At 48.2% G+C, this 15,586-nt stretch overlaps 1 long non-coding RNA gene across 1 annotated transcript in view; it reads left to right on the forward strand.

The window, feature by feature from the left end:
* The window catches only part of LOC138104297 (uncharacterized), a 50,375-nt gene extending 36,812 nt beyond the window's left edge, over positions 1 to 13,563 (forward strand). The window contains exons 2-3 of the long non-coding RNA XR_011148006.1: positions 10,555 to 10,665; positions 10,976 to 13,563. This is a non-coding gene — a long non-coding RNA (uncharacterized lncRNA). The remainder of the gene's footprint in view (positions 1 to 10,554; positions 10,666 to 10,975) is intronic.
* The last annotated feature ends 2,023 nt before the right edge of the window (positions 13,564 to 15,586 follow it).

Genomic DNA, 15,586 nt, shown 5'->3' on the forward strand with positions numbered 1-15,586 from the left:
CCAGGGCTTCATTCTGAAAAGAGCTTGCTTCCCAAACCCACCTGTCCACGGAGTGGAAGCTGTGGTTGGAGTGGGGCACGTGGGTGGGAAGGAGCCGCAGGTTCCCTGAGGTATTACTCCAGCTTAGCTCGGTGGAATTCAGCGCAGTTGTACCAAGGCAAAGCTAAAAGCAACACAGGGATGAATTGATAAATCCTATTTGCTCGCATCTGCCCACTCGGAGCCAGAGCTGGGGCCATCACTCCCTGCTGCTGCGTGCCAGAGCATGTGCAGAGGGAGTTGTTGTGCTCTCTGCAGTGCTCAGGAGACAGATGGTGGAGCCCACCCATTCTGAAGAGTGCCTACAGAGAGGAGGATTTCTGCAGTGCCGTGGTGCTGGCAGACGATGCAATGGCAATGTTCTTACATTTCACAGAACTGACTGGTCTCAGAAGTGATATTTTACCAGTGTTGTCTTCTGGCACCGTTTTTTTGTTCCACAGCTGCCTGCACAGCTTTTGGCACAGCACTGGAGGAGAATGGGTACTGCTCTGGCTGGACCAGCTCTGCCTTTTAGGGTGATAGTTGGATGGTAGAGAAGAAAGCCAAATAATCTCAGCTGCTTGGGGTGCTTTTAGGAGAGGAGAACTAACAAAGTGATGTTCTTATCCCTTCTAAAATTCCAGCAAAACCTCTGTCTTAGCAGGGTGTGGGAGAGCTTCTCTTGGTTGTGAGTTGGGGCAGATCAGATTAATGGAGATGTCTTCTCTACCCTAAATGGAAAAAAAATTGTTTCAGTTGTACAAGTGGGACTTGTGACAAGGGAATGAAGTCTGGTGCAATTTTGCAGAGGCCATCAGAAATCCTGGGGACATTCAGAAATGCTCAGTTTCCCACCAATTTCCTGCAGCTGACAGCACATTTGCATTGACCTTGGTGACAGCGCCAGCCTCGAAAATGAAAAGGACATGCATCACTAAGAGGAGAATTAAATTTGCAAGGAATGCCTTGTATTTCATTTTCTGTTACTGCCATTTTTATCTGTCCCAGCTAATCCTTGTGTCCCTAGAAAGCCTGCCCTAGTGTTCCACTTCCTGCAGCAGGAATGTGTCTGTGCTCACAGCAGGAGTGGCTTTCTCCAGCTCTTTTGTCAAACGCTGTCATGGACCCCCTGAGCTCCTTGTTCCTTTGCCAGCTGTGGGGAGTGTGCAGCTCGCTGATGTGGAGCCTTCTGTGTCCTTATCAGAGCAAGGAATCAGCCCTGACTTGACTGGTGTCTGTAAGAGCAGCATTGCCCAAGTAGAAGCTGTTCCCAGTTTAGCAGATTCCAACAGATTCCTCTGTGTTGGAATAAGGGGGGAAAGTAATCTCTTCTCTTACAGCTGTCACTTCAGAGATTTTCATCCCTCTCTCTTACGTAAGGGTGAGAGCGTTACAGACACAGGAGGTGTGGGATACAGGTGTGTGAAACAGCTTCACACAGCTAGACAGACATACCTTTCAGCCTGGTTTGAATTAGAAGAGGTGTGGGATTAAAGAACCTATCATCTTTTTGCTTTTTAAGAAAATGTACGGGTTTGGCATAATTACCAGTGCAGTAGTGATGCTGCTGATGCATACAGACGTGATTAGTGTTTTCTTCTTCTCCTCCCCCCCCCTTTTTTTTTTTTTTTTGGTTGTATAAAATGTCACTGCAGCTCATTTTTCAGGATTGTGTGCTCATTATTTTATAGTGATGTGGCTCTGCTCAGAAGTTTCTACCTGAAATATCCTAGAAGGTGACGTTTTCTTAAAAACCAAGGAACAGTCATCTCTAAAGAACTGGTCCAGCAGTCTGAGCAAGCTAGAGCTGTTTGCTCCAGTTGCAGAGGCTCAGCGTTCCTGAGTTGTGGGGAAATGATTGGATACCAGACCTGAGTCCTTGGCTTCTGGAGGTGGGCCAAGTCCACTTCCTATAATTAAACCGCAGTCATCAGGGGCATGACGACAGCTAGAAATGACCAGGTGATCCAGTAACTTCTCCTGTCCTCCACCAGAGACGAGGAGGAAGAAGGGGCAGTGCGAGTGGGGAATTTCAAATGGGTGCTGTGACAGGTTGTGCCCCACTCCAAGAGAGCCTGGCTCCTCTCCCCGTCGCTTCTCTCCCGGCCTTTGTAAGGTCCCGGCGAGGCTGCCCGTGCTCCCGGTGCCTGTTCCTGCCGCAGGAATGCGCAGTGCCCGTGGAGCTGTGCTCCAGCTCGGCACAGCACACTGCAGCCAAGTCTCGATGACTTTGCAGATGCTGGTGCTGCGCATGGAGTGACCTGAGCTGAGCTGAGCCACGATGCAGTCCCAGCCCTGGAGAGCTCTGCCTGCAGGAACAAGGCAGTGGAGCTCAAACTGGAGTTCCTTAAATAGGATTTCCTTTACAAAAGGCTCGGGATAGATGCAGCTGGTTGAGGTGAGGATGCACTTGTGTTGCAAAGGCAGTGGGAATATTCTTTTGTTCTCTGTGGAGACAGAGGAGCTTGGGAACCATGAGGAAAATGTTGCCAAGAGCTCTGTGGGTAGGAGAGATTTTGTAGCAGCAGCTCCCTCTCTGTATCCCCAAAGAGATCTAAGTCAGGGAAACCTGAGCACAGCAAAGCCCTTTCTTGGCAGTATCCAGCAGCATTTCCTCTCTGGGGAAGTCCAGGTCTCTAGTTCTGTGCAGACAAAATGTCAGGGTTTCATCTGTCTGTCTCCCTCCCTCCTACCAGCTGAGAAGCCAGAGAGTACCTTTGTAATGAAGGATTAACTGTGCAATCAGATCTGTGCTCCTTGTGCCATCCCCACACCAAGCACAGTCATACCCAAAGCACAGAAAAACATGCTCACGGAATAAATCCAGGTCAGGTTTCAGGCTGCTGGCTTAGCTGTAGCCCTGACTTCTTGAAGCTAGACTTTGACTTGGTTAGCAACAGTAAAGCTGTGCTACAGGTCCAAAAGGCAGGACTGGAAAGGTTTTGCTCTTCACCTCCCATCTGAAGGACACAGCTCCCTGAGTTAGCTGGCGCCCTTTGTTTCTCAGTTATGATCCATACAAAATCATCACAGAATCCTAGAATGGCCTGGGTTGGAAGGGACCTTGAAGATCATCTCATTCCAGCCCCCTGCCATGGGCAGGGACACCTTCCACTGTCCGAGCTTGCTCAGAACCACATCCAGCCTGGCTTTGGACACTTCCAGGGATAGGGCAGCCACAGCTTTCCTGGGCAACCTGTGCCAGGGCCTCAGCACCCTCGCAGGGAAGAATTCCTTTCTAATATCCAACCTAAACCTGCTCTCTGTCAGTCTGAAGCCACATGCAGCCTCCAGCAAAAGCCCTCTGGCATTTCACCCGTTTAGCAAGGCTGGGGATGTGGTAGTTGCTGTGGGGTGGAAGAAGAACTAGGGCAGCAAGGCAGTAGAAGCCTGTTTTGAATCTGTGTTCTTGGATGCCAGCCCTAGGCTGAACCTAAGGAAGGGGACACAGTGGTTGGGCAACGTGGGAACGGGAATGAAAATGAACTCCAGACCTTTTCTGTTTAAAACATGTTTCCCTAGCACTAATCCTGTAACGACTTGGAGTGCCCTCATCCCAAAAAACAGTGCTTCCAAGCCAGACAGTTCTGAATATGTCATTGCTTTGCTTGCCACAGGCATGGAGAAAAGAGCCTGAGGAAAGCAGTAGCTCCTGCTGCCAGCTCTGGAAGGCAGCGGACTTCTCAGATGTCAGGCAGATCTGAAACATCAAAGGGGCTTCTCCTGAACTAGCTGACCTCTTATTACACGTATCCTTCCACTAATACCCAGCAGATTAGCTTTGCCTTGTTTTTGCCGCTGTGTCCCTGACCTGTGGAAATCCCCCTGCTTTGAACATGCTCCGTGATGGCTGGGAGGTGGCATTTGCAATGACTGCTCTGCTGCAGGTGGCTCCTCTGTGAATTTTCTTTTGGATGTGTGTGACTGGAAGTGCCTCTGAGTGTGTGTCACCAGCCCCACGCTTCCATCTGACTCTGAGCTATAGGTGAGCACCGGCTCAGCAGACACTGAGAGGGGGTTTAGTCCCAGGGGAGCTGTAGAATGCTGTGAGTACAAGTTGGCTGTGCTTACACAGAGGGACAAGCTGCATCCCCAGACCACCAAGGACAATAATTTCCAGACGTTTTCTCTCTCCTTTTAGCAGTCTTGCTGAAATCCAGGGGAGCACTGGTGGAAACAGGTGCAAAAATGGTGGGTTTTGGGGGGAAGATGTTGCTGGTAGGTTCTGGATGTAACCACGATCATGAGATGAGGCAATGAAGGAAAGCCAGCACAGGGGAGAGAGACCCTGTGGTTCCAAACACTGCTCTGCTGTGTGTCAGTCGTCTCTCACTGACCCCATCACACAGTTCCTGTGGAGATGCACGATGCTGCCACACACAGATTGCCTCTGGCTCTGCTTTCAGGGCTGTGCAGCTTTCTCCTTCCTGGGTCTGCTGCTCTGGTCCTGGACTTTCTCCAAGCAAAGCCTCCCACTGGCCTCGTGCTGTTCTCAGTGGCTCTTCTCTCGTGTTAGAATCTGCTGGAATAACTTGTACCGCATAAGCAGTTCTTGAAACGTGCATCAAGTGTATCCTTAAGGCAGAGGACAGGCACTAGCAGAGGCTATGAGAACCACCAGATTAACACCAGCCCCTGGAGGGAAAAAAGGGCAGAAACTGTGCAATGTGTTGCTCAGACCATTAGGAAATCCTGGTTTCTAGGGGAAGGGGGGATTGAATACGTGGCTGTGTGAGCCTTGGCAGGACCAAACAGTGAGGGTCAGCTCCAGTTTCCCAGAGCCAGGACCCTGGAGGGCTGTTGCATTCACTAGCTATCATGTCATGGTGTGGAATCCAGTGCCTTGAGGCTGTGCCTGCAAAATGACGTGTCTGGTTCTCTCCCACTGTCCTTTTGCAGCCCTCGATATCCATGCAACTTGCAACCTTCCAGCACCTGAAGGGAGCCTACAGGAAAGATGGAGAGCTGTTGACAAGGGCCTGGAGTGACAGGACAAGGGGGAATGGCTTCTCACTGACAGAGAGTAGGGTTAGATTGGACATTAAGAGTGAGTTTTGCTGGCTGAAACTTAGTTTTTAATGCTGGACTTAATCCTTGAATAATGAGGTGGAACACTTCTACAGCATCTTTGTTCCAGGAAGGATGGTCAGATGCTCAGTAGACAGCAAATCCATGATGATTTTTATTGTTAGCAGAAATACAGATAATAATTGATTATAGTTACCTCACTTTTGCAATCTGGGAGCTGCTGGATGAGACAGAGAAATATCAGGCAAAGCTGTACTTATATGCATGAACTGCATGAATATTAGCCTGTTAACTTGGCCTAGTCCATGAAATATTATTGAAACAAAATTGGAACAAACCAGTTGGGTCATGCAGTGAGATGTGTGATTTACGAGGGTGAAGCCAACTCAACATCATCTTAATGACATACTATTAAATGCACATTACTAAATTTGATATGTGCAGGAGCACACTGCCTGAGGGCCAGCATCCCCAGCTAATTCCACTCTTTTTCAAACACATTTCATAGCCACAGAAAAAGAGCAGAAGCACTGTTTTGGAAGGTTTCTCTGCTGGCTACAGATAAACAGCCACAGCTAACATAATGTCATCTCACAGAATCACGGAATATCCTGAATTGGAAAGGACCCACAGGGATCATAAGTCCAGCTCCTGACCCTGCACAGGACCAGAGCTGGGCACAAGCATAGAAATGTTTAGACTTTTCCTTCTGGAGCAAGGAAGGGAAGGAAATGGTATGAGACTTCCTGTCCTTCATCTACCTAAGTTTCTGTGAGATGACCTTTCCAGTGCTAATTAAGTTGAGTCAGAATCTGAGTTGTGACATGAATAATTCTTGAACACAAAAAAAGCAATAAACATACAGACACAGTTCTGAAAGCTGAAATTGCTCTCCTTGATGCAGAGAAATATCTGTCCCCTAAGGTAAATGCCACCAAAGAGTGCTGGATTACCGTCAAAGTGGCAGCTGATGGCCATTCTGGGAGGTGACTACCAATGGTTCAGCAGCTGCCAGCTTGGCCAGTTTGTTTCTGCAGGATTCAGGCAGCAGTTCAAGTTGGCCTCTTTTAGCAGAGCTCATTCCAGGGACTGAGGGGTGGAAAATCCCTGTCCATTACATATCTCCAGCTCCACAAACTTCTAGCTCCTCTTGAAAAGGGGAAGGTGTCCTGCACCTCAGTTTCTGTATGGGAGGAGACAGCTCTTTCCTGTATCCATAAGGTTTTGCCCCAAAGATCTCAAAGCTCATGGAATGGTTTGGATTGGACAGGACCTCAAAGATAATTTTGTCCCAACCCCCCTGCCATGAGCAGGGACACCTCCCACTAGAAGTTCTCCCATGCTCTTTTGATGGGAATCACATAAGGGCAGGGCACAGGTATTTTGCTCATAATCGTGGCTTGCAGTTTTCATGCTTCTCATGAACAGCAGCCAGCAAGAGGAATGAGCAAGTGGTTTATTGGTATTGGGACTTGGAAAATCCATGGTGTGCACAGCACTCTGCATCCAAGCCAAGTAACATCTGGTGATGCCCCAGGTGACACCTGGAGCACAGGGGAATTGATGAGGATCACCACAGCATCCTGGAAAGTGCCCTTGGACCTGCACAGAGGACCTGCTCAATTACAAAGCCAACTGAAGTTTCTAGGAATGGTATAATCATGTGAAGGGAGACCAGGCTTAAATTACCAGGTCAGCAGCCATCATCTGGAGAGGCAGCTGAGGTTGTAAGCAGATAGCAGCAGCAGCAGGGTGAACCAGAGTTCACCTGGGTTACAGGGCTCTCTGCGTGGCATTAACTGGGTTTGATGCAGAGCAGCTGGAGGGATGGGCAGCCAGCAAGCCCCTGTGGAAGTGGGATGGTCAGAAGGTTCTGTGTCTGAAGCAGGGCAGCAGGTCCTCATTTTCTAGGGAAAAACTGTCAGAGTTGCTGGGTTGGGTCCTGGAGAGATGCACAGGAACGAGGATCCCTGCTTCCTGCAGCAGAACTGGTGTGTGACTTTTGCTCTGGCACAGAAACCAAAGCAGGGTCCTAGAGTGCTCCATTTGGAGTAAGGGGTGCCTTGGTAGGGATGGGATTAGTGGGATGCTGCAGGGGAGATCTGGAGATCATGGAAATACCGTCAGCATCAGCAGATCTCCATCCCCCCTCCTGCTCATCCTTGACAAACAGACTTATGCCATCTACATTCTCACCTCATTCCCTGCCCCTAATAGTACAGGGAGAATCAAACAACTCTTATCTCATTTTATATACCCCCATGCCCTATGAATCCTGAGGGGGAGGCAGTTTTTCTCTCGCTAGAACTCTGGAAACATGAGGAAAATGAATTTAAATTCAGTGTTTTGGGGTCATGTTCTCTGACAGTGCAAATCAGCACAGCCTCAATTAATTCAATTAGCAGCGCTGACCCTGGAGTCATAAATATTGGTGAGTCTCTCGCTCGGAGCACTCTGGCAGCAAGCGGAAGATTTTAAAAGAGCAATTTTCCACCCCCCCCCCCCAGTTTTTTATAGAATTCAAAAAAAATGCTAAAAAAAGTTGTCAGTCTTTGGGTCAAAGTTCTGGAACCAAATATTTATTAGCTGTGCTGACTGCCAGTCTGCATCTTAGCACAACCCTCACTGGATGCACTCGACTGTCTCGTTCAAAGGACTTTTTTCACATTAAAAATCCCCTTGAGTTTGATTAAAAAATGACAAATAAGCTGCTCCAAGTCCTTACGGGAATCCTGAAGGATATATCAGTGTGGGGGCATACAAGGACTTTCATTTCTTCTTGGAGGAAATCCTGCCACCTCCTATGTGTGGAGAATTGCAACAGAAGGGTTCATATCCACAAAAGGAATGTTTCCTGTGCGTTTGAGATGGCAACAACAGACAGGATTCCCTCTCAGCATACAGACATACTCTACAAATGCATGGAATTCCCAAGAGGTCTTGGTGTCCAGTATTTTGGTTTTTTATTATTTTTGGGGGAGGGACTGACTTAATTTTAGTTTTTAAGTGCAGCAAGGTCTCTTCCCAGACACTGATAGTCAGAAACCCGGGAGGACTGGATGTCATTTACTGCCATTTCTCACAAGAAATTGAGAGCCAGCGCAATCAGGGTCAGAGACTGAAGTAATAACAGCTTTCACAGTAACAACCAGACTTTCATTTCTACATCCTCATGCCTAGCTCACTAGAGTAGCTTCAGCTAAATCCTATTTATTATAGAAGAAAGTTCTAAGTCAACTTAGCCAAGTGGCAGAAATCCCAGATTGGTAAAAGGGTTGAAAGGAAAGAAAGCAGTTGTTTCTATGCCACCTTCACCTCAAATATGCCCATAGGAAAAAAAGAAAGATGACAAATCACTGGTCTTGATTCAGCCTTTACTTGAGAGTTTCCTTACCTGAATCTAATAGTTGATCACAACAGTTGTAGCTTAAATATCTCAATGCCCAGTCAAAAAATTACACAGGGCAGGGGAATATGCTGAATTTTCTGCTATTGCAGAGATGGAGAACTGGGAAAAGGAAGGATCAATGTTCCCAGAAATCTTTCTCCTGCAGCATATTCCCCTGCCCCATGTGATTTTTACACTGGACATTGGGAAGCATTTCTTCACCGAGAGAGTGGTGAGACACTGGACCAGGTTTCCTGAAGGGATGGTCAGTGCCCTAGCTCTGTCATTGTTTGAGAGGCATTTGGACAATGTCCTTAACCTTTGGTCAGCCCTGAAGTGCTCAGGCTGTTGGACTGGATGATTATTGTGGGTCCCATCCAACTGAAATATTCTGTTCTATTCCATTCCAGTCTATCCCATTCTATTCTTGCTGTCATTGTCTTCTCTGGGAACAGGGGAAAAAGAGGGAATGAGGGTCCCAAAGGACATGGCTGTTCCCTGAGGGTGTGGGCAGCAGATTTCAAGTGGGGTGGATGCCAGAGCAGTCCCCACATGCCAAGATGTTAAGGAACTGCAGATCAGGAGTGAAAGGCATTGACAGCACTGCAGAGGCTGCTGACCCAGCACCTGCCTGCCTTGAACCTGGTTCAAGTCAAATGCATAAGCTGCTCATGAGTTCCAAATCTGGTGTTTAGTTTTGAAAGCCAGTAGGACCTTGCCTTTCCTTCCACCTTCCCCTTCTCCTGCATCCAAGCCTTTTGCCTCAGTGACTTTGCTGCGTGGACTGGGAGTGGGATGCTGGAAGCAGGATGCTCAATCTCTGCTTCCCACCCTGTTCCCAGATGGGAACAGGAAGGGTGCCCCTGTGGTGGGAGTACCGTCACTTCCCTGTGCAGGCTTTCACTTCCAGAAAGGACAGAAGCTGTGTTTGCATGCAGGGCATCCCTGGTTTATGTGTTCAATAGCTGTACACCATCTGAGTGTGTGTGCTAAACAGAAAGCTGTAGTAGCAGAACTTCTATCAGCTTAAGGAGAATTGTTCCTTAGTTATATCCGTAAGCTAAGAAATTGAAATGAGAGGGGGGAAATGAAGCTTGTCATTTTTCCCAGTGTCCATATGTTTTATTGCATGGACTCCAGCAGGTCACAGGGGAGGGGATTCTGTCCCTCTGCCCTTCTCTGCTGAGCCCCACCCTCAGAGCTGCATCCAGCCCTGGGATCCCAGCACAGGAAGGACAGGAAGCTGCTGGAGCCAGTCCAGAGCAAGGACACCGAGGGGAGCAGAGGGATGGAGCAGCTCTGCTGGGAGGAAAGACTGAGGGAATTGGGATTGTTCAGCCTGGAGAAGAGAAGGCTTTGGGGTGACCTCATTGTGGCCTTGCAGTGCCTGGAGGGAACCTACAGGAAAGATGGAGAGAGACTCTTGACAAGGGCCTGGAGTGACAGGGCAAGGGGGAATGGCTTCACACTGACAGAGAGGAGTTTTAGGTTGGATATTGAGAAGAAATTGTTCCCTGTGAGGGTGCTGAGGCCCTGGCACAGGTTGCCCAGAGAAGCTGTGGCTGCCTCGTCCCTGGAAGTGTCCAAGGTCAGGTTGGATGGGGCTCTAAACAACTCGGGATAGTGGAAGGTGTCCCTGCCATAGCAGGGGGGTTGGAACAAGATGATCTTTAAGGCCCTTTCCAACCCAGGCCTCAGCCCTGTGTGTCCCTGTGTGCAGGGAGGGCTCCGAGCAGGGCCCAGGCTCTGCTCCGGGGGGCCCAGCCATGGCACCAGGGAACGGGCAGGGACTGATGCCCAGGAAATTCCACCTGGACATGAGGCAGAACTTCTTCCCTGGGCAGTGACTGAGCCCTGAACAGAGACCAGAGAGGGTGTGGAGTCTCCTCACTGGAGATATTCCAGACCCCTCTGGACACAATCCTGTGCTGTGTGCTCTGGGATGGCCCTGCTGGAGCAGGGAGGTGGGACCAGATGAGCCACTGTGGTCCCTTCCAGCCTGACCCATCCGGGGATTCTGTGATTCTGTGAGTGCAGGTGTTTTCATCATCTGTGTTAAAATTGTAATTTAGAAGCCATTCAGTAACTTGCCATTAAATTCTCGGTGTGTTGTACAGAGACTGAGGAATGAGGGGAAGTCTCCAGAGCATAAATGCTTAAGCTTGCAGTCTCCAGTGAGACAGGAGGAACACCTTCCCTCCCAAAGAAGTGCAACAGGATCAGAGAAGGTGATACTGTATATCTTTCAGTGGTGGTTTGAGCTTGTCTAAAGGATATTGGTGTGAATATCCATCTTGCATGAGAGGGTGAAGGCTTTTCAGAAGGGTTAAAGCAAGCTCATTGGAGAGTTGGTGCTGAAAATGAAATTTGGGGTGGTGGATCTCATCCCTGGCCCTGGTTGCTGGATTGTTATCACCTCCATTTTTTCTGATGGCTCCCTGTGTTTTTTGAGGGAAGAGAACAATTTGCAATGGAGTCACGCTGAGGTGTGCTGCCTCCATTGCCAGAAGGCTCATTTTTGCTTTTTATTAATTACAGGAATTGAGTGACTGCTTCAAGTGCAACAGCGTGGCCCCAGTGTCCTGTGGAACATATGGGCCCAGGAGAAAGGTCTGACCTGAGCCTCAGCTGGTGTCCCCTGACGTCAGACCCACCACACCTGCTCAGGGCAGCTGAGGGAGCCTGTCTCCTGTGTGCAAAGCTAAGCTGTTTGCCTAAAGGGCAGCCTCAGCCAAGCTGAAGGACTTGTTTTAGGATGAGATCGATGCTTCTGTACTTCCCGTGTAGTTTTTTGAAACATTTGCATCGGCTTACTGATGTAGCCTTGAGAAAGAGAGGGGGGAAGCCTTCCCTGATGACTCCGGGTGTGTGTGTGTGCTTTAACAACCCCAGGAAGGGAATGCTGGCTTCCCATGGTGAAGTTTCCTGGAGGGAGAAGCTGATCAGCTTCCCAGGGTCACCGAGTCCTCTGGTTCTTGTGCTTTGTTAGGACGAGTGTGCCAGGGACACCGAGGCTCGGATGGTCTCTGTTCCAGAGATTTACAGCACCAAATCTACAGCTGGGGAGAGGCAGCATCATTCTGCTTTACTGCCTTCTCCTGTTTTGCGGCCTCAGCCCGGAGGATTTGTTTATCAGCTCTTCCACATGCCACGTTTCAGTCCGAAAATTCAGCGTGTTACAATGCTAACGAGAATGACGTTTAATTTTAGCAGACACCTCCTTTCTGTGTGTGGGAAGATGGGTTTTGCTGGGCGCCGAAGCGCACAAATAAAGCTGTTATCGAACATTCCCATGCTGGTGTGAATTAGAAGCAGCACGGTTTTAAAAATCAGCAAGGCTGTGCCTGGTTTAAGCCGGTCTGCTTTCAAAGTCTTCACCAGGGGCATTTTGCATTTGCTGTCCCAAGAGACAAAGGGAGAACTGAGGGTCATATTTTCTCTGGAGCCACATCAGTTTATATCTGCTGAGCCCCTGACTTGGAATGCTTATTCCACCAAGTGTGTCAGATTTGCTGCCCTGCTCTGCAGTAAATGCCTAAAGACTCGTGCAGTGCCTGAAGCAATGCATAAAAACAGGGCTGGATACACCAGTGACCAAGCAAAAAAAGATCAGTTCCTGGGGAAAGAAGGACTTTTTGGATCACCTCTACGGGGAGGGAGAGGAAGGGGAAGGAAGGGAAGAACAGCACATGAAGGAGCTGTTCGAGAGCGAGTGCAGAGGAGGATGAGTCACCTTCAGGCTTTGGCTTGGGTGGCAAGGGAAGCGCCTCCACCTCCAAAACGCCGCCTCCTCTCGCTTTTTCCCTGCCTTGCTGCGCTCAGGCTCCGCGGTGACCCCTGGCTCTGGGCTCGGAGAGGGACGGTGGCAGTGCCCCAGCGTGGGAAGGGCAGGGCAGGAAAGCACAGCCCCTCCAGTGGCATGTCACAGCCCTGCCTGCTCGCTGTGCCATCAGCGGCTGTCAGAGGACTGGCACGGGGCTCTGGGTAAGTCTGACTCCCTCATGTTTTATGTAGTCACTTAGCACCCACAGCGCTGGGGGAGGCAGCACCAGCAAATCAAAGCATCTCCAGTTCTTTGCACTCGACTTTGCTCGCTTCGTGTCCCACACAGAGAAATTACCTCACAGAGCCCTCAGCAGAGAGCTTCACAGCTGCGTATTTCCAGTAGTGCCATCGATTCCCAGCACTGGGGGCTGCAGAAGGGACATTTCCCCTGATTTGAACGATGGCACTCAGGCATAAAGGCTCAGTTAATTGTCTGGGCTCTTTATTTTGTCAGTACAAAACCAAGGCACTGCTAACTGGTGATTCACGGTAGGGCTGACAGGCACGGTGACTCACCTCCCAAGAACACTGGTTTGTCTCCAGGGTCTGTGGGTTTGCTGAAGACATCTAACTTTCAGGTGGGTAAACTTAGGTGAGATGAACCTTATCCCAGGAAGCAATTGCTCTTGCCTTCCTCTGCAAACACCTCCAGTGAGAGGTGTGCAGTGACTTGTGCAAAAATGTGCTCTTCAGCATGAAGCAGCAGCTCTGAAATTAATATTGAGAAATGTCAATGGCTCTGCCCGTGGACCTATGGCCAGCTTGTAAGAGAGAAACTATTAGACCTGGACTGGGGGGATGTCAGGAGTAGAAAACCACCAGTCTGAGTGCTCAACTTGTTTTTACCCACAGAGATTCAATTACTGACAGATCTCAGGGGTTACTCTGAAATCCACAGAGGAGTTTTCTCTACACGCGCAGAAAATTTGCCTATCAGAGCAAAGCAGAGTGATCAGGTGGTCAAATCAACATGAAAGAAAACCAAACCAAAACAAGCCCCCCAACATGGTAAACAGCACCACTGTTTTGGAAATACCCATCTCTTATGACTACTTTAGAAGAAAATAGTATTTCTCTAACAACATTAAGCCTTCGTGCATAGGTGAGGTACTTTTTCCAGACCACCAACACCAGTGAAGGTGTCAGATGTGCTGTATTTTCAAAACAAATGCACAAACATGCTAGATGTGAACATTTATTCCTAAATTGCTATTTATTCCTAACTTGAAACCAGCTGGCTGGGTGTCTGTTCAGTAAATCCCAGTCTAAGCAATGTTACACAAGAGATCAGTCCACGTCTTTTAAAGAGAATAAAATGATTGAATGATTTGCTTATTAAGTGTTTTCTCTTATTAAACTGCTGAAAAGTTGCTTATTTGAACTTGTTCTTCCATTGGCAGAAAGTTGTCTTTAGAAGTTGAAATTAAATACATAGAAACTTCTTTACAATCACAATGCAGATTCATACTCATTGTACCCTCATGCTACTGACAGATAATGTGGATTTTTCCGAATGTGCAGCACATTACAGGCCTCTAGTGGTAGAAATAAAAAAAAAAAATCTAGCTTAGGATCTGTCCTAACTGTAACAGTTCCTGATGGTGCTCAATTCCAGTCTTAATAAATTACATAATGCTTTCTGTTTATAGATTTGGCCTTGTAGTTTGCTCACCTGAGGGAAATGGAAATTCAGCAGAGGTCAGAGGTGTCAGTGACAACTCTCTGTTAATCTGAAAAAAAACCAATGAGAAAGTAAACCAGGTTTAAAAAAAAGAGAAAAGCACTTCATGCATAGCCCTCATCTTGCTTAATTAATTAATTAATTAATTGCAGTAGCCAAAAGAGGTAGGATGCTGTGAGTCTGGCAGGGTACAGCCATGCCACACCACACCTGCTGAGGCTCCAGCCTTCCCACCCCTTTTTCTGCCAGGTCTGTGTGTGCACAGGACTCTGCCAGTCCATCTCAAAGCCCCATTGCTATCACCTCCCTGACAAATTCCGGTGAGAGTTGCCCAGGAGCATCCTCCTCTCAGGCCTTGCAAAAGGAGCCTCCTGCCAGGGCTGATCTTGTAGCATTTAACATTTGATTTACTCAGCACAAATTTATTTATTTTGCACAAAGTACCAGGCAGTGACTAAGCAATTCCCACAGGGTTGTTTGGTGCTTTTTTCTTGGTTTTCTGGTTTTTTGTTGTTTTTTGTTTGGGTTTTTTTGGGTTTTTTAATTACAATTTTTCGCTAAGATTAATAATAATAATACTCTCAAACTCTTCATTTCTGAAATAAATATGATGCAAACTTATACTTCCCCAAAATCTCAGCATTTTGCTGCATTTTTAAGGTGAGGACTACTATATGTAAAAAAAAAAAAAAAAAAAAAAAAAAAGTGTTAGAAGTGATTGAAGGTTTTTTCCCTTTAGGTGTTTTTTATTGGACAATGGGGTTTGGTCACTGGTCACTGCATTTTGGTGAAGAAGCAGGCAAATTTGAGAGGCTTCAGAAGAGGTCAAATGAAATGCTGTATATATGGGGACTAAAGAGCTGTGGAGGAAAGCTTAAGGTCATCAAAATCTCTGTGTGAACAACGACCATGGAAGAAGTGATGGCAGAAGAGGGTAAAATTCTGTTGAGGGTGGCATTCAAGCCAGAACATTGTATTTGGAAGTGAATGCATTCCTGTGAGATGCATCATCTTGGGCTTAAGTGCCTTTAGACCCTCCCATGGATCTGTGGAAGGGACCTGGTCTAGTGGAAGGTGTCCCTGCCCATGGCAGGGGGGTTGGAACTGGGTGGTCTTTAAGTTCCCTTCCAACCCAGGCCATTCAGTGATTTACACTTGCCAGTCCTGTCCAGGGGATGTGTGAGTTGGACTATTTTGGTACAAATAGTGCCAACATTTCTCAAGCATTCCCTCTTATGATCCACTGTGAAAAAAAATCATTCAGCACAATAGTCCAGTTGCATCCTGAGGGAGGTCTCACAGCAGTTCTGCAGCTTCCTCACCTGGAAAAGAAGAGGGGCAGGCTCTGAGCTCTGCTCTCTGGGACCAAGGACAGGACCCAGGGAATGGCTGGAGCTGTGTCAGGGTGGATTAGGTTGGATATCAGGAAAAGGTTCTTCCCCCAGAGGGTGCTGGGGCACTGAACAGGCTCCCCAGGGAATGGGCATGGCCCCAAGGCTGCCAGAGCTCCAGGGGCATTTGGACAACGCTCTCAGGGATGCACAGGGTGGGATTGTTGGGGTGTCTGTGCAGAGCCAGGAGCTGGGCTCAATGATCCTAGAATCCAGGAGAGCCTATGATTCCATTGCTAAATCAACTTTTAT

Source organism: Aphelocoma coerulescens, chromosome 1A (genome assembly GCF_041296385.1).
Source record: "Aphelocoma coerulescens isolate FSJ_1873_10779 chromosome 1A, UR_Acoe_1.0, whole genome shotgun sequence".
NCBI classification, from domain to species: domain Eukaryota; kingdom Metazoa; phylum Chordata; class Aves; order Passeriformes; family Corvidae; genus Aphelocoma; species Aphelocoma coerulescens.